Genomic DNA, 19,538 nt, shown 5'->3' with positions numbered 1-19,538 from the left:
CTGCTAGTTCAGTCTGTCTTTAGTAGTGCACTGTGAATGCAGCACTGAATGATTTGTGGGCAATATTTACAAATCTCCCCTCCCTCAATACATCCATCCCTTTTCTTCAAGCACACATTGTTTGAGGGCATTAATGCTTATTATTTGCCGGCCTGCAGTACAGATGATACTTGGTTTTCCAAGGGGATGGGGTGACTTTTCCACCCCCCAATCATCTACTGCTCTCTTCATTATTCCAGAAGAAGCACTCCTGAGTTCTTTTGGAAATGCATAGTATATATGGACATTTACACATGTATGAGTACACTTGCACCATTATATACAGTATACACCTTTTCTCCTTTTACATACAGTGATCACATACATACCTTTCATATGTGAGATGTCAAAATCCCTAAACATATACATTGATTATTAAAAAAGAGAAAAGGAAAGAGGGAGGGAGGGAGGGAGGGAGGGAGGGAGGGAGGGAGGGAGGAAGGAAGGAAGGAAGGAAGGAAGGAAGGAAGGAAGGAAGGAAGGAAGGAAGGAAGGAAGGAAGGAAGGAAGGAAGGAAGGAAGGAAGGAAGGAAGGAAGGAAGGAAGGAAGGAAGGAAGGAAGGAAGGAAGGAAGGAAGGAAGGAAGGAAGGAAGGAAGGAAGGAAGGAAGGAAGGAAGGAAGGAAGGAAGGAAGGAAGGAAGGAAGGAAGGAAGGAAGGAAGGAAGGAAGGAAGGAAGGAAGGAAGGAAGGAAGGAAGGAAGGAAGGAAGGAAGGAAGGAAGGAAGGAAGGAATGAGATCATTACAGAAACATATTTTGAAACTGCAGTAGTTCAGCGTCTAGTCTCTGTTTTCATAAACCCATGCAACTCCATAGACTCTCAGCATTAGTGTCTTGGCCCATGCCAGGTGAGATTTAGGTCCATGACATATGATAATACTTGCTTTTTTTGGTTTGTATGGTTGTTTGTTATGGGAAGACAAGGGACAGGATGCACCTTTTTTGAGTTACTGAAAGTGTATTATAACTGGAGATGGGTGAGCAAAATCAACATCTGAGAGCTCTGTGCAACAGATAAACATTGTACTCATTTCCTCAGATGGCCAGAGCCACTCCTGAGAAGCTGTAAGCACTGAAAATCATTATTTAATTTACATAAATTGAATTTGGAATTTAAATTATACATAAAGATGTAAGTTTGGTGCAGCAATCCAGACTTAGGTAGCAAGGGTATTGACTCTTACAATGTTTGACCATAGGTCAAGCATAATCAAGATTTGATTTCAGATCATTCTGTGAGTACATAAGGAAAAAAAAAGAGTATATTAATTTTTGAGAAATTAGGGTTTGTTCAAAACACAGCATTTCTCCCTTTTGAAGGTCCCAAGCTCTTTGTATCATGTTGAGCAATACTCAGCATTTATGAATCCGACTCTTTTGTGTAGCACTGATGTGTTTACATTGATCACAGGACATTCTCATTCCTAAGTTCCTCCCATTGTAGTCAACTTCTGTGCTTTTATGTTAAAACCTGAAATGAAACAATTTTAGTTGTCACACGAGGTGGTGCAGCTCTTTCTGAAGTTACATGACTGCTGCTTTATACCCTCCTAACTGGGTCCTGTATTTGCATGTAAAAGTCTGACTTCATAATGCTGCTTTATTTTTGGCTTTGTGCAAGCTGTTTCTAGTGGAATCAATAGTTAAAACTGCTCCTTAAGGCAGATAAATATGTAATTAGTAGAAATAATGGAGCAGTAGTCAGCTGCAAAACTGATGTTTCATCTAAATATGTGTAAGGCACTCTATTTAGTTGGCATGTTGCTAACATCTATTAAGTTAAATTATGAGAAGTGTTTTGAGGCTTTTCACACAGAATGTGAAGCCTTTCATTCCTTATTTACATGTGTGAATATATATGCATGGAGACTTCAACCCATAAATTAACTCCAGAGGAAAACAAACCACCAGATAAACACAAAGCCTGGGGTTGTGTTTGGGTTTAGTATTTCTTCCCTTTAGAAAGCAAAGAAGCATCCTTACAGAATTTTCTGATTAATTTATTCAAAGAACTTAATTGATGTATCACAACACAGCACTATCATTTACATGGCATTAAAAATGGAATTGCTTAGTTCATCATACTGACAGCAGCCAGCTGAGAGACTAACATGGAGTCAACATTTGGTGGTCATTTTTATGAACTTGAAATGTGTGTTTCTATTTAAGTCTGACTGTACAGTGCTTTATTAACACCAGTTAACACTGGGATAGATGGATGGATGGATGGATGGATGGATGGATGGATGGATGGATGGATGGATGGATGGATGATAGACAGATAGTTCCAGATCCTGTTGGAAGTCACCATACATCTAAGAGTTTTAATGTAGACACAAAACTCATGCAAAGCAACTTCTGATCTTCCCTACTGGAAGAGATGTTTTTAATTTATCCCACCTGATCCTTCAGGGTTTGGATCTGGGCACCTCGACACCTCTACAGGCCACTAAGTGGTGTAGAGTGGGGCACAGCTGAGGCATGACTGAGACCTTGGAGGTGTCAGCTCTCAAACAGTTGGATGTCTCTGCTCTGCAGCCCAAGGTTCTCTACCAGCAACTCTGCCAGGAACTGCAGGAGAGATTAGGGGTAAGAGGAGAATAGATGGGTGAGAAGAAAGTAGCTCCCTGTAGCAGGGTGCTTTACCAGTAGCATAAGAATAGCTGGGAAAAAATTACAGATCTTTGGCTTTTCATCTTCCACCAAGTACCTTGTCCCACTGCCTCATAAACATCTTAAAGATTATTTTAATACTTGAAACTTCCTCTGTCTTCAAAGAACAACAAGACTTTGAGACAGATATGTGGGAATTCACTTAGCCAAGCACTGCAATTTCACTTTGTCTGCAATGATCTACAAACCACAGACTCTGAAATGAGCAAGGGGTTATGTGAATGTTCCTTGTAAGTATTTATTTTTATTTTCTCTAGCAGAAGCTGTCAAATAAAGCGTGTCCTGCCCTTCAGAGTTTTTGCTGTCTGTGCAGAGCTTCTGCAAGCCAGGCCTTTGCTTGGTACACTTAATTAGAGTTTGCTTATTATAACAGTGGAAAATACAAGCTGGTTTGACTCTGGGAATTAAATTTTTCTGCATTCTATTCTTGGTTACCATCAGTTGCTTCCTAGTCTTAGCAAAAATGCTCATGAAATCTGGGCATGTCTGGAGCAGAACAGGTTAGCAGATTTAACAAGGAGGCATTAAAAGTTGATTTAATAGAGCAGTAGCTTGGACTTTAGTGTGTAGCATAATTTCAGCATTGCTCCAGGGTAAGCATTCAATTTTTACTATTTTTTTTCTTTCCAAACTAAATGAAACAGATGCCTCTCTATACTTATCTTTGATAAATATATTCTGAGGATACTCCATCTAATTGTAAGTGATTACATGGCTAAAAATGCAGTCTGTAACAGAGAAAACAGATGTGGTGATAATTATCCCTGTGCCCTGCATATCAAACATTAACTATTGCTGCTGGAAAAAAAAGGGGCTGAAACCAAAACAAAGTGGGATTTGCTACACCAGATCAGACCATCAGTTCTCTTTGCCTGAATCTTCAGATATGGGATGAGCCTGATAATTTATAAGGAAATCAGGAATGCTTCTTTATAACATTGTAAAGAATGTATAATGTTTCTTTGGTTCACTCTCAGTTGCTTGCACAATTCTTCCATGTCAGGCACAAAACTCAGAGTGTCCTGAGTCTAATTATAATTATTTGAGGGTTTTAAATATACAACCTCTATTTTCCATATGGTTTTACAACCCCCAAAAGCAGTAGCCAGCTGTGCTCTATCTTCAGTTATATGGGAATTTAAATGCCTTGATAGGAAGTTTGAGGTTGGATCACTGAAAATAACTTATGCCTGTGTCTGTTGCAGAAAATTCCACGTGTGTGTGCAAGCTTATCATCTGCCCTTCCAAGATGCTGGTGAGATTAGCACTAACCAGAGTGACCAGACTTCAGCCCAGGCTGGAAGGCTTCTTCCATCAGCAAAAATCACTGCAGCCATTTCTGGTTGCTCTTGTTTTGCTGTCACATAGCTAAAGATTATTCAATCTGAAGACTTAAGTGTCCAATTAGTAGTCTGAAACATGAATTTATCTCTTCTGCTATTTTTTCCTGATTCTTCTTTAAAGGGTTTCTGTTCTGCAAATGTGAAGATCCTCTCTGAGGATGACAAAGGTATTTTGCCCAGATTCCCATCTAACCTATGATACCTAAAGGCACTCATCCAGCACTGGCTGTCTGGAAGCTGCAGATCCAAACTGGTCTGTCTTTCTTCACTTGCCAGTCCAGGACATAGCAAGAATTTTCAGAGGGCAGTTGAGGCCCTACCTAAAATAGGTGTGAAAATATTCTCCTAGAGGCGCTGTCTGTGCCTGTTTTGTGTCTGACTGTAAAGGGAGCCTGCAGTGCTGACACAAACTAGAAGCCTGGTGGCTTGGTGGTGGTGGCTTGGCTCCCTGAGGTGTTATTCCAGTCAGCCTCATGGTTTCTTTGCTTCTGCTCAAGGTAGGGGAAAGCCAGTCTCTTGCACAGGTTATTCAGTTCATTTTAGACCCGAATCTGTTCTTGGGAAGTGTTGCTTTTCCTTTGACTATTAGAAATGCACAGCTCAGATTACACTGGGACGAAACCAGATTGGTTTCCTAAAGTCTTATACCAGAGTAGAGGGAAAGAGGACTTTTTGCAGAACCCAGGAGCTCTGCTGGTTCTCTGGAAATCTCTGGGACCTGTTGCTCTCCCAAATAAGGAAGATTAAGTGTTATCATCTATGGGACAAAAAATGCCATACCAAAATCTTTGGACTTCATTAAGTGAAAATGTATGCTACATTGATTAGAAAATAGTCTGCTGTGACATCTGAGCACAACACATTCATGCCTGTACATTTAATTAAATGGCCTGCTTTTATTTTAAAAGCTAAATATAATGAAAAATTAAAACCTGTCAACACTTTGCTCCACAGAAGTGGCCTTGCTCATGTTCATCCTGGTCACATTAACACAAGTCAGAAGTATGTCCCACTGTCTTCTGATGTACAGATAAATGTGGTAATCTCTTTCAGTTGTCCAGAGTGGTTGGTCAATAAGATCAAGCTACTGTGCCAGGCTTATCCTTTAGTTCCTCCTCAGCTGGTCAGGCTTTGGACATGGGATGGACTTGCTGATCAGGAGTAGAGGCATGACCCTGAAACACAAGCTAGCCAGAGGCTGGTGGTTAAAAGAGGGAACTAATGCAAACTGGTTATCATTGACAGGCAGGTAAACCTTAGAAATTGGGTGAACTCACCCGTGTGAATTGTGTGAGAAATAAGGCCATGCTCTCTGTTAACCTGCTTTAATCTCCTTCAGGGCACTGCAATTTATCATCCTCCCAGAGTCAAAGCCCTTCTCAGTACAGAAGAATGGGATGAAGTTTCATAGCCAAGGATCCTTGGGACACAAGTGTTCAGGTCAGAAAAACCTCACAGACTTTCTGGGTTTGAAATACTCCTGTCTACAACATGTTCTGATTATATTTTTCTGTTGCTCCAGACATGTCAAATATGGTTTGGTTGGTCTCCCGAGGGATGTTATGGGGGCAGACAAAGCTTGTTTTTTTGCAAAACTCTCCAAAATTGGGCAAAATATTTAGCAGCATCACATATGTGCACTCATCCAGGAGAAAGGTGTGATATGTTAATATGGAAAGCTAAGTGTCCTGCTCTTGTTATAGATTGAAGAGATGAGAGAGAACTTTTGGAAGCTGAAGGCAGCTCCGAGGACACAGCTGAGAGCAAGTTGGGCTGGTTCAGAGCACAAGACCTTTTCTCTGCATTCTCCTGCATCTTGTGCTGAGCAGCAGCAGGAGCAGCCCCAGCTTTGGTTCAGCAGCAATCACCATGCTAACTTGTCATTAGTGTCCAACACTAATTAGCATGCCTTGTGCTCTTTTAGGAGCACCAGATAAATCCTCACAGCTTTTGCTAGGCAGAGGGTAACTTTCATTACCTGACGAGATTTGCTGATCTCCTGGTAGGTACCTCACCCCTTGCACAGCTCTGTGGCCAGATTGTATCAGGCTGCTGAGCATTTCCAGCCACAAACAAGAATGATCTTGTTTGATTTTGAAAGCCATGACTAGGGCAAAATCCCATTGCTCTTTTCTGATCCATCTTCTGCTGGCATCAGCTTTAGGCCTGAATTCTTTCCAAGCACAGTCAGAAGAACAAGCTGCAGGTTTAAGCTCACCGTGGGCACTGAATTCCCTCTCGCAATTTGAAAGCCTTTTGCTTTTCCACAACTATGTAGCATCTTGTAGGTCTCAGAGGGGGAATTACAAGTTGTAAATTTCTTTACCCATCCCCCTTCCACACTTCTAAGAGTGAAAAATAAAATGCTGCCAGCATTTTATTTTTGCAGCAGGGCCATCCCTCTGCCTCTGAATAAACATTTGTGTGAGGGCTCTCATTCTTGCCAAGGTGTTAGGATAACATTCTCATGCTGATTCCCCTGTCCTCCCTCAGCACCCTGGTGCTGGATGTCCATTTCCGAGGCTTTGAAATGGCCATGCTCTCACCTTGTCCCATACACATGGAAATGAGATCACCAGAAGGAGGGAGCTAGTAAATCCTGTGGGGAAGCAACCGGGCAGGTTAGGAAATTATGACCTTCAGAAGGGTGAAGAGCTCTACATGGGCAAAGAGGCTGCAATGAAAACAGAGGAGGCCAGGTTGCCCAGGGCACGGAGGCACTGCTGAGGGTCTTGGGCCTCTTTCCCTTCAAACTCCGCTGGCCATTTCACCATTGCTGCAGCAAAAGCCAAAGCTTTTCACTGTTGGCTTAGTGTTATAAGCAAAAGACAGAGGATTTCTTATCATTAGCATCAATTATCATTATCATTGTCTGTGTAAGAGTTTGGATGTAACACAACCAAAACTGTGCTGAGAATCAGCAGGGAAAGTACTGTCATCATGGTCATCTCAACACATGCACACTCTGTGTTCCTTGTAGAGGAACCAGGTTCTCAAGCTGCTTTTCATTTGGCTTAAACATCAAGTGTAAATACTTTTGTGTACCTTATAAATCCTGGTGAAGATCAATATTTCTCTCTTTAGTGCAACAGATGTGTGTTAAAACACACCAGGATTTACACACATGTGGGCCTGTCTTAAGAAGCTCAGCTGTAAAAATAATTCTCACGACCCATTACAAAGCTGCTGTGGTGTTAAACACAGCAGACATTTGGTGAGGCGTACTCCTGGACAGGACCAAGGAGTTGTTAAGAATGTTAAGAAACAGTTCTCTCATTCAATCAGAGGCCACCAAAATGGTTTTTGAATAAGAACTCACTGAGTTTTCTTTCCCCTTTCATCTTGTCAGGAAATCTCTGTGAACTTCCCTCCTCTCCATTTGCTTGCCTTCCCCTTTCTCTGCTGTCATTTACCAGCCGGGCTATTTTCTTCAAAGTACCCTCTAAATGTCACAACCACTGAACAACCACAGCAAATAATGGAAATGCCCTGGTAACCCTTCCCAGAGCACTTATATACCAACGCTGCATAATTTGACCTGCTCTCATTCTTGTTCCCATTCTTGGGAACATATTTCACAGTAGTGGCAGAGGAAAGAGAGCGGGCTCAAGATTTTGTTCCCTTTTCTCTTGGTTCCCTTTTGATGTAAGACAAACTCTACAAACACGAACTAGAAAAACCCTACAGCCCAAACCAGACACCCCTCAGAAGGAGTATGCCAGATAATGCAGTGTGAGGAACATTTCCATTTTGAGTGCTGTCGTGCATGCTTCACCATGTACCCCTAATTATAAGAAAATTACTTAAAAGTCCTCAGGGACCTCTAAAAAGAGTAATCCATAACAATAAAGGGCTTGGATACAGCAAAGATGTGCACATGTTTGAACAGAGTTTCACCCTGGGAGACACAATCTGTGATACAGGATTTCAGGCAGAAATCCAACTCTTACTTAAGTTTTTAAAAATCAAGAGTTTTTCAAAGACCCATGAGAACTGCTCTTTTGCTGATTCTTTCTAATGCACCAAAAGACACTTGCTGGAAAGGCCCATGATAATAGGCATTTAACCACAATAAAATCTGTTAAGATAACCTACTTGACTGATCTTGGAATTTTTGTATAATTTCATTCAGTGTTGGTAAAAGTTCTCATCTCACAGATGACTTATTTCTATCTGCGTTTTTTTTATCACTTTGAATTTCACACTATTTTGTATTCAAGGTGTGCCTGAATCAGTGTCCTCAAACCAGCTCTTACCCAAGATGAGAAAGCAAATACTGAAGTCAGGACTTAAGCTTTGAAGATGATCTTATTGCAGCCTCCACCAGATCTCTGGATCTAATCTAGATCAGGGCTTTGGTCACTGCCCCCTTTTTCTTTTACAGGGTCAGGGCAATACTGTATTGTCCTGACCCTGTAAAATAATGTATTGTCTTTCTCATTATGGTTTCCCCTCCTTCCCTCTAGGCCTTTCACTGTACATAATTTGTCTTTCCCTAAACAAGCCACCGGGACCTTATCTCCTGTCACCAGAGAGACACTTCAAACCTAATCTGAGTTACTCACTTACAGGTCAGGAGTGAGCAGAGGTGTCCCCTTCAGCTCCCAGAGGTGACGGTTTAGCCACACACTTACCTGTTCACACGTAAGTTCCTCCTGAACTGCTTCTCATCTGCATCAAACAAAACAGTAGCACTGAGTGTAACCAAGCCAGAGTCTGGGTTCTGAAGCCCTTAATCTCTCATCTCTCAGGTTTGTGGTGAGGATGATGATGGCACATGTGGTGCCTGGTATGACATGTTCCAAATCAGTCTTGTGGCAGAGCACATTCCTGTTTGGAGTGTGACCTTGGGAATATTGCTTAACCAGTCCTCTGTGCTGTTATTTCCCAAATTTAAACTCAAGTTGCTGCCTTGAATTGCATTGAAATTAATCAACCTCTCAGAGAAATTCAGTGACATAAATAGAATTGGCCAGGAAACTGTTCTCAAACTCTTCAACTTTATTGCACATCAATATAAAACAATCTTTCAAAGGTTATTTGGTGGATTGGTAATTGAAACAAATACATACATGAACAAACATAATTTTGACAGTGTCTTCCTATGGAATGTGGATTCACATTCAAATTGTCATTGACTTCGGAGAAGGTCTTGAACCTTGGGCTTTCCTTTCCTGGAAAACTTCAGAATTATGGTACATAATAAAAGCTGGTTGTGTTAAGAAAAAAAAATCTGACTGGATCTGAACATAGAAAGAATAGGAGGAATGTGATTCATAAGTGCAAATTTTAAATATGGAAAAACACTTAGAGAGTAGGTAAAGCACAAGGAGAAAGAAAAAAAAAAAGGCAAGAGAACACAAAAAGGCCCGCATATCTATCACCAAATGTGTCTTTTCCAAAGCACGTTGGAAAAGAGCATCATGGAGAATGCAACACAGCAGGCTAGGTGTAGATTGAATGCATAAACCTCAAAGCACAGTAGTGAGGTGTGAAACAGACAAATTTAAAGAAAAGGAGAGCTGTGTCAGCAGCAGCATCAAAACTAGAGACTAACACAGCCTTGTTTAAGAGAAATTAGAGGCAGGGAGAGAGGGAGAGAGAAAGTGTTGATACACTATAAGATTATCACACATTTCTAAAGAGGTCTGAAAGAACTGACTTCCTGCTGGGGGGTTCCTCTCATACTGGTGTGAACAAGCATCACACCATCACCTGCAAAGGCTTTAAGTGCAAGTGGTGACACTTCAGTATTCACAGCCTGCCTTAGAAAATCCAGGGGAAGCAAAAGAAAGATGAAAAACATGCAAGTCAAAAGGGTGTTGCTCCCATTGTTCTCCTTGCTGCTTGGTTAACTGGGAATCCCTTTGAGCAACAGAAGGGTCACATCTGTCCAGATGTGCTGGGCCTGCATCAGAGGGCAGGGCACTGTGGAAACAGCTCCACACAAACACCTTTCATGACAATAGTACAATGAAATCACCCTTCTTGGCAGGACCAAGCTCTCACAAAAGCATGTTTTCAGCAGAATATATACCTGCAAGAACACCACCTGGGGAGGATGACTATTAATTACCCCATGACAGGGCAGCACAGCGCCTTTCACAGAACAGGCAGGACTGAAGCCACTCAGGACTGTCATGAATTTCATGGACTCCTGAGCTGCCCAAGATAAGAATGGGTACATGCAGTCAGGGCTGTGGCCATGACTGCTGCAGCCCTGGCAATGAGCTCCTGCTGGTCCCGGCCCTGGCTGGAGGACTGAATGTGCTGCTAAGTATGTGGAGACCTCTAGGTGAAGGAAGTCACCTGTGGCTGTGACAGAATGAACTGTGAGCCTCTCAATGTAATAGCAATGAATAGGTCAGGCACCAAAAACAGAGGGGAAAGGAAAATTAGCCTGAGTTCTTGACACCAGGGAAAGTAGTTGATCAGCGGGGTCACTGGAGGACTGTGCTGAACTCCAGAAAGATGTTAGCCATGTCCCTGTGTTTGCTGCGGGGGTTTCACACCTTGCAGACAGTGCAGCACCACGGAGCTCTCCCAAAGAGAGCCTGGCCTTCCAAGGGGCACTCTGCTCTCTGGGGGCAATGGGCTGCCACTCTGGCCTTGTGTAACAAGAATCTGGAACAAGCAGGGCTAATCACAATCCTTTATTTAGGCGATACAACTAACAAAGCCTGGTTTATTTTTCAGGAAGGGATGTGTGAGAGGGGTTCTTCTGGGGATATGGGGAGCATGCTCTCAGTGTCCGCTTGCCTAGTCTTAATACTTATTTCTGGTTTGGATAACCTCATTCATTTGATGTCCAATCCTATAAAAAAGACACAAATAAGGATGAGAACTAACTTCGTGATGCACAGCCCTACAATATCCCACAGCCATTTTCCGAAACAAAAAAGCAGCTCATGTTCTTGATTCTTCTTGGGAGACAAGATGTTTTCTATAACCACCACAAAAAAAAACAATCAAGCACACTTTGAATGTTTTGCTTTTCACTCTTATTAACCCCTCCCCAGCAGTCCATTTCTCTTTTGAAACAGTGATATAATGTGTCTGGCAAACACTCACTAAAGAGCTGTTTGAGCTTGCCTTCCCTGCATTTCAAGAAAAAGTTATTTTCCCCTTTTAATGAAAATTCACTTATTTTGGTCCTCCCTTATTCATTTATTTTTGAGGCCTTCCACCTCTGTTAACTGTGGGAAAGGCTGAGCTTTGCCAGGGTACAGCACGCATTGTAAAAGTAATTCAATTTTACACCATAGCAATGACATGATCAAGGGAACTTCGAGCAGGCTTTGTGACCAAGAGCATTTAACAAGTATGTGAAAAGCTTCCAAAGAGCCCTGTGAAAGACAGAAAGGTTATAACAATAGGAGAGGCAGTTTGATAGTGGTAAATTAAGAGTCATAGGGGTGACTCTAATCAGGTTAAGCTTTAAAGAAAGAGAAGCACCTTTATATCTCTTGGGTACAGGCCTGAGTGCATTATGAACTGTTGAATTTGTGTTGGGAAGTTGCCACACAAATTCCTGTGGCACTGAGCATTTGCTCCTCCTTGGGCTGAAGAATTAGACTCTGCAAGGAGAAAGACTTTCTAGGCAAAATAAGTAAAACTGCAGAACCGGACTGAGTACCTTGAAAAAACAATATTGAATTTTGGTGGTTTTTTTAGTTAATATCTACACCTCTTTAGGAGTTCTTATCTTGCATTTTGCTCCCTGTGGAAACCTTCTGGCAGTTCCAATGCAAGCATGGGGACAGTCTGTGCATAAAAGTAATGATGAACAATTCACATATGATACTAGTTTTTAGGATCTGTGGAGCCTGAGCCAGATGCTGCCCTGAGTTATAACCCAGTGAAGAGCATCGTGTACCACATGCAAATGACAAATATTTATATATACCGTGTGTACTCAAAGGCACATTGGGTGCAATAGTTCTGAGCATATCATTAAAACTTTGGGTTGGTAAAGAATGTGTACAGAGATGTACTCTTTAATGGAGAGTCCAGCTATCTAAATGAATAACACAGCTACAGACAGACCATCAAGTTGTGAGAGTTAGTTTTATTGTTTCTCACATATGGCTTATTCAACAACTTTTATGTATCTGTTACTGTGAAAAATGCTTAGAATTTATTTTGCCAAGGGAAAAGGTTATAACTTGCCTTTGTTGAAAAAAAAAAAAAGAAGCTAAAATGTTGGGGCTGCATCAATTTTGCAATCGACAGGGACACCTACAGGAAGACAAAATTAACACATTGGCATATTGGGTGTTTTCGGCTTTATTTGTTCACAGCTTGAGCCTATTACCTAATAGAGACACAAGAAAATGGCCCATCTGTTTGCAGTGGGCAAATGTGTGAGTAGCACTCGCTGGGGCTGCGTGGGAGAAGGGCTGCTTTTCAAGGACGTATTTACTTTACTCTCTGTTTTCTCAACGGTGTATATAACTCAATACTAAAAGGCTAATTTGTTTAAGAAAACCAAACCTGACTTCTTCAGTTAATTGCTTGCAGAAAAGCCGTAGGTACTGCTTGGATTCCGTGTGCTTTGCTGAGTGCACTGAGTGGCCTCCGCTGTGCGGCCAGCGAGGAAGCCTCAAAGCCATCTCGATGACTTTTAGTGAGTGAGCAGACCCTCATTGCTCCTGTCCTGTCTGCTCCGGTGGGGCTGCAGCTCTTGTAAAAGATTGGGCATGTGTAAGGAGAGGGAGAGAGATGGAAGTCTGTCTATCAAGGAATGGGGATGAGGCAGCTGGAAGGGAGAATCTGCTCGGGGGCACATGGGATTAGGGATATGATTAATGCTTTGGCAAAATATTAATGAGAACAGGATCTGGCAACTGAGAGGAAATGTCTATGTGTTCTCTTGCAACCAGCCTCGAGCCGGAATAGGAGCCTATGCTTGTGCCAAAGTGAATCCAAGCATTTGCATGTACATGAGTGGAAACAGGCTGTAATAGAAAACATGGAATTTGAGGACCCGCATCCTGCTGGACCCATTCCTCCAGTGGGAGCTGGGTCTGCTTTGTAGCTCCTTTTTTCAAAGAGAGACAGAAGAGTCTCAGTAAACAGCAATGCTCTCTCCAAACAGTGTCAGCAGTCACTGCATCTTATCCCCAGTATCTTCACCACTCAAGCTTTTAAAATAATTTTTAAGACTCCTCCAGTCAAAACCTCTGATGCCAGAGGTAGCCTTTACTTCTCTCCAGCCTGCAGGAGCAGAACTGCTTGAAGGTATTAGCTATGCTAAGCTTCTTAAATAACTACTAAACACATAAAACTCTTAAATGCACGCAAATCCTGTGTAACAAATGGCAAACAATAAGGAAAAGCTGATCAACCATTATACAGCAATTTAATCTATGCAATTTGCATAATTTTGCCCAACAGAAGGAGGCTATGGCAGAATTGCTTTCTGAAGAAAGGCAGAAATGCTGTACCAAACAGGTAAACAATCAGGAATGAGGATTTTGCAAGTCCTTGGCAAATTCTTGGCATGTGGACAAAGGGAGTGTGATATAATTGCAAGGGATATGATGCTGCTGAACCGGAGAAGACAAAAGACAAGTTGAGAGCATGAAAAGCGTAATTTTGCAATCAAATTAGAGAATTTAGAACAAAGGTTGAATATGTACTTTTAGCTCAGTCCCTCTATATCAATGCAGTAGACTTAGGAGTTGGCATCCCCTACCTGAGCCATAGAACTCATAACTCCCAGAGACCAACTGCAGCTACTGCAACATTTGTGCCTGTGCAGCACCTTCATGTTTGGAGAGATCAAAGACTGGTGACTTCCAAACATTCTGCTTTATTGGTGGCCACAAGGCAAAGGAGCCACCAGTACCAGGACTCAGGGCCACCTCACAATATAGCCTATGCCTCCTCTGAGGTTACAGAAACTGTTTTCTCTGATTTACAGTATGCAAGGTGGGTTTATATTTCTGGTAATATGCCTAGCACATTGTGGACTCCATAACACAAATCTAAACTCGCATGTTTAGCATGCAGATATTTCAGTGACAGGAGCTGTGCAACATACTTGTAAGTAAATAACTGGAGGCTGCATGGCACTGCAGAGCCACCTGCTTAGGAGTCAGTCCCTGCACCCCATGAATTTACACCAGGAGCTCATTAACAACTTTGTGTTGGGCTGCAAAACAACCTTTTTTTTTCTTTTTTTTTTTCTTTTTTTCTTTTTTTCAGGAATATCCACTATTATATTCCCAGCAATCTGCTGGACATCAATGCCTTGCTGATAAACTGGAAATCCTCACCTTCTATCCTCACCTCTCAAATGACCCATGAAAGAGTCTTGGAGATCAAAGAAATCCTCTTCCATCCTTATCCTTCGGACAGAAAAACTGATGGGATTTAGCACCCATGTGGGAATATGAGCATTGGTAACTGGGGAGTGGCAGGGGTGGAAAATGCTTGGGGGAGGTGGTGATGGAAGAGCCCAGAAGATGAATTACCTGGGGAGGAGGTGCATACTGAATTGTGGTCTCCATAGCAAGTGTGAGAGGACAGGAGAGAAATTACTTCCTCTGCCCCAAATAAAGATCAAGGAGTATTTGCATTCCAAGGAGTTGGCTTGTGCACGTACTTCTTTGTCCCCCTGCTTTTAACTGGAAATCTTCGCTAATGAATCGCTCTGCAAGTTCTGCTTCTGCACATCATATAACCGAAGGGCTTGCTTGTTTCTCTTGTGCTGACTGCATGTGTTCCTTGCCCTTGCATTTTGCTCTCCAAAGCCAAATGAAAAGTATAAAGGAAGTAGGTGAGAAAATTAGGGGATTCTATGAAATTTTAAAGAGATCCTTCAATTCCAGTGTGTTAAAATATAGAGCTATATGCTACAGACAACCAAACAAAATGTCCAGTAAGAGTTATCCATTGTTATTCCTATTTTTTCCCAGCAAGTTTAGGTTTTATCTTGAATTCACTTAGTAAACTCAGCAACTTGTGGTCTTTTCACAGCACCTTAGGCAGACTAAAGTGGAACTGATGAATAATCAGTGATGCAACAGCTGTTATCCAGAGATAACAGAGGACTTCAGGCTGCAGATGTGCATGAGGTCAAGGGAGACAATGTTGTGCATGAAAAAGTCATACAATGGAGTTCTGTGTATTTTCCTCAGATTTCAAGAACAAAGAAGCAACGACCTTTTGTCTGCTGCTGTCATTCCCTGCTTCACCATTAAGGTAGTTTTCTTTTCTTTCTTTTTTTTTTTTTCCCCTTAATGGGAGGTATTTTGAAATAGACCCTTGTCAATCATGCCCTGAAAAAGATGAGCCCATCCCTGAGAAGGAGCCTTTTTAAAAGTTTAAAAATACTGATTGTCAAAACATGTGGCAGTAAGGTTAACATAGGACTTTGAATACATGTGATGTGAATTTATTTATTTTAAAGACAGGTTCTTTTTTAATCACTAAGCATGTAAAGTTTTAAAGGAGAAATGAAAAATCAAAGAAAACAAGACTTGTGTTCAGCAAGGATCTTTCCAGCCTCCAACAGTGGTCAGGAGAACTGTGTAAGAACAGGACTAGCAAAGGGAGCCAATTCTTCCTATGTATCCTCCTGGTACCCGGCGTTTTGTGAATTAAGGATTTCTGAGTTCATTGTTTTGACAATGTTCATTTTTGACCTTGCTGTCTCATTGTTTCAGGTGAAGTCCATTTATATTTTTACTGTGAGAAGTGGTGAAAAACTTCTCCCCTGTTGCCTATGTCTGTCACGATATTACATGGCGCTGCTGTTGCTCAGTTGGAGTCTCTGTGCTCAGCCTCCCCTTTCTCAAAAATCACCTCTGTTTTTAAGCACCTCTGTGCGGTACTTGGCCCAGTTCCTGCGCGGCTGGCACGGGCAAGGGCCGGGCTGTGCCCTCGTCCTGCCCTGAGCCACGAGCAGTCCCCGGCAACGCGCAGGGAGCAGGCGGCTCCTCCCGGCCTCTCCCGCAGGAGCGAGGGCCAAACCCTGAACCTCTGCCGTGCCAGGTGGAAGCACGCAAGGACAAATTCGTGTAATGCCGCGCCACGGGGACAGCTTGCCAGGAAAGCCAGCGCACGTCGCCCGAGGCTGGGCATGAACCTCTGCCTTCCTCTTGTCGGGAAGGAGTGCAGCTGTGAGTTCAGGGGCCCCGAGCGCAGCCCGTGCCAGCTGTGTGCCAGCTGTGTGCCAGCTGCGTGCCCGGAGCCGGGCGTGCTGCCGCCTGCGAGCGCCCAGCCCAAACCTCCCCTGGAGCTGGCCCCAGGCTGTGCCACGCGTTTGGCCGCCACTCCCGGCCCACATCCCCACCGCCCTGCCGGGCAGCAATTATTTATTTCTCACCTGAGAGCCTTAATGAAGTAATTACATTCTAATGATGGGATTTTTTTTTTTTTTAATGGGTGAGTGCTCACGGATCATCTCCCAGATAGGCAGGGGTGCACTCATCCTCTGTGGAGCATCCAGCATATTGAAGAGTCAGAGTTGTGTTGGGCTTAGTTGAGAAATGTGATTGAGACCGCACAGCAGCTATGTTCCCAGCCCAGTTTATTTTTTATGGTTCCCATCCTCAACAGAGGACAATGGCTTCTGTTGCTCTTATAATCCATGAGAAGCTGGTGTTTGACAGTACGCTCCCAACACTTCAGTTTTGTTTTTCTGTTTGGGTTTTATTTTACTGTTGTTAGGATTTTAGCTCTTTTTGTTGTTGTTTTCGTTTTTTAAATTGCTTTCTCCCCTCCTCCACACTTCATTCTTTTGGTGTAGGACTGCCACTCACCAGCTGTTCACAATTCCTTCACCCCTTCTGTTTTTCAGTACCACACTACCACGACACAGACTCAAAGGACATTTTATTGCTTGCAGGAGACTTTCTACGCCCACTGAATACATTTAATAAAAATACTTTTCTCTCACCTTCCTACCTTGGAGAAAAGTTAATATATCTGTACTTTTCACAAAATTCATATTGACCAATCTATCATCCTCAGACTGCCTAAGTTTGATTCCTTGACTGGTTTTAGATCCTCGAATGACTTATTTTTCTCTCTTCTTGAAACAACAAGCTTATCCACAAAGTGAGTACTCAGTAATTACTTTTCAAAAAAATTTTGCCTATCACCTCATAAATCTGATGTCTAATTCCCTGCTCTTTCTATTTTGCTTTGTGTAATAGGATTTTTTTTTTTTTTTGTAAGCTGAAACTTGCCCAAAAATCAGCACATTCACACATATCAGCAACTGGTACCCGAAACAGGAAAACTGGGATGACATTGTGAAGCAATCAGTTATAGCAGAACTGTCTGCTGAAAGAAGAAGAGCTATCACTGGGCAATGTGCAGAGCATGGTAACTCCCACTGTTGCTGATGGGAGAAGAGGCTGCTGAACTCCTCTCAGGAATGTAGTTTCAATTTCTAATTGAGTTATTTGTTCACTTGTTAAATAACTAATTTCTTAGGGCAGTGACTCTCAAAGACAATAACAGCGGCTGCGTGCAGCCACCAGGGAATTCATTGCAGCCACAAGACAAAAACTTGCTCTGTTTTTTTGTTGTTGTTTTGATTTTAGATGTCACAGCTATGGCCACCATCAATTTATCGCGATCACATGTCACAGCTACTTGTCTGAGAGTTGCTGGTTAGTTCCCTCTCTCTTTTAGGCTCTTGGAGCAGGAATGCCCAAGGTGCAGTTTATTGGACCACATCAACTCATCTGCAAAGGCATTCTAACACACATCATGTGCCTTCTGTCCCACACTGGCATTGTGTCTCTCATGCTTGGAGAAAGAGCATGGACGGACTGCAGGGTGCTCTGTGGCTCCAGAGGAAGTGGGGACCCATCACACTGATAGTTCATGTTTGCTCTCAGAGCAGGTCTCTGTCAGTCTCCACTCACAAGTGACCAGTGCCTCCTTCTGTCTAGGTTCCCTGTCCCTGGTTTGCGTGTTCCAGGTGCATCCTTTGCCTGTGGAGCAACCTCACAGGCATCAAAACAACCCCAAAACCTGTTTTTCTAAGGAAACAGCCATACCAGACTGTGTGTGAAAAAGGCCATAATCCAAGGGTCTCTCTCAGCCAGATTGACTCTGGCCTACTCCCTGTCAAAAAAAAGATCCTACTGATGAGATGGCTTCTCTTTCACTGCTGATGGACAATGACAAAATTAAACACATCATACAAACACATTTTCCAAAGGCAAATTTGCAAATTTTCTCAAAAAACATACACATTATTTTTATTAGTTTTACTACTCTCTTGTTGTTTTACTTTGGTCCTTATCCAGCTTCTGGAGAAGCCAGTGCACATGGAGAATCAAGAGCGTTTTTCTGTAATGGAAGCTGAAGGGCAACATCTTCCCTTTTTTATTGCACAATGTACTATACTGTTCCCCTACCATAACTCTTCTTCACATTAAACAATTTTCTCTCCTTTAAATGTTTAGTTTTGTATTAATTTTCTATTATTTATCAGCATAACATCAAACCCTCTGTTTTAACAACCTCTATCTAAAGCCCAGCTCTATAGAAGTATTTGCTTGTATGGCTTAACTAAGGACTTGCATGTGGTTCAAGACCTGTAAAAAATAACCCCAAAGAGCAAAAGAAACTCAAGAACTTTGGCTTTAAGGAAAAACATTGACTATGGACAAATATTAGTAATGTCCTAACAGTGAGATAAGAAGGTATTGATTTGCTACTGTATGAGAACTGCTTGCAAAAGGAGAATAGGGGACCTCTGAAATTCCTGTGACATGACCAAGCAGTCAGTTGGAAACACTTCTTAACAAAAATTGCAGCCCAGGTGAAGTGAGGCATCCAGGAAAGGCTGCAGCTGACTTGAGTAAATGCTGATGAAGGAAAGCCAACCTGGGTAGGCCAGAAACAGCAGTGGGAAATAGATTCTGCTTCTGGGTTTGGGGTTCTTTACAGGGGATGAGACTCCCTGTAGAAGAGGTGAAGGCTCAGGACCAGTGAAGCTTGGATAAGGAGATGCCAAAGGCTGGTGTTTGAATTATTGTGTTTTAGGAGGAGAATTTGATCTTTCTGGCCTTGTGAACTCTTATAGTGTTTGGGCAGATAGTCCAGCTGCACATGCAGGATCTGTGTAGGACATGAGCAGGGGACTGCATGTGCTCTCCCTGCACAAACCTGCAGTGCAGCACGCAGGCTGTGTCTGTTGCTGCTTGAACCTCAGTCTGTCCTCTCCATGAGTGCTGGGGAGTCTCCAGGGTAGATGGGGTGAAGGCACCCAGGTCTGCAGCATCTGCAGTGGCCAGTAGAGGTTACTGTCTTGCCTGTGGTTTACGAAATGCTGACAGTACACCTGAACAAGGCTTCCAAGAAAGAGAGGTGCTGCATTTGTGGCAGATGTCCTTGTTTGCTGGTGATGAAGGAGCATGCTGCTAGCACCAGCCTGCTGTGCCTGTCTCCAGCTGCTGACAGAGCCCCTATTCTGCTGCCTCTGGTTCCTCTCAGGTAGGTAGTACATGTCTG

At 42.7% G+C, this 19,538-nt stretch overlaps 1 long non-coding RNA gene across 3 annotated transcripts; it reads left to right on the top strand.

The window, feature by feature from the left end:
- The first annotated feature begins 704 nt into the window (after positions 1-704).
- Positions 705-15,288, top strand: LOC135298151 (uncharacterized). 3 transcript variants are annotated; one of them, XR_010360147.1, is made up of 5 exons: positions 705-887; positions 5,395-5,495; positions 8,627-8,699; positions 14,265-14,461; positions 15,039-15,288. It is a non-coding gene; the product is annotated as an uncharacterized LOC135298151 (long non-coding RNA). The 3 variants fall into 3 exon arrangements; XR_010360145.1 differs by lacking the exon at positions 705-887 and adding an exon at positions 4,098-4,222; XR_010360146.1 differs by lacking the exons at positions 705-887; positions 5,395-5,495; positions 8,627-8,699 and adding an exon at positions 12,392-12,681.
- The last annotated feature ends 4,250 nt before the right edge of the window (positions 15,289-19,538 follow it).

This window comes from Passer domesticus, chromosome 3, assembly GCF_036417665.1.
Source record: "Passer domesticus isolate bPasDom1 chromosome 3, bPasDom1.hap1, whole genome shotgun sequence".
Taxonomy (NCBI): domain Eukaryota; kingdom Metazoa; phylum Chordata; class Aves; order Passeriformes; family Passeridae; genus Passer; species Passer domesticus.
The sequence above is the reverse complement of the archived record's forward strand: the minus strand, read 5'-3'. Positions and strand labels throughout refer to the sequence as shown.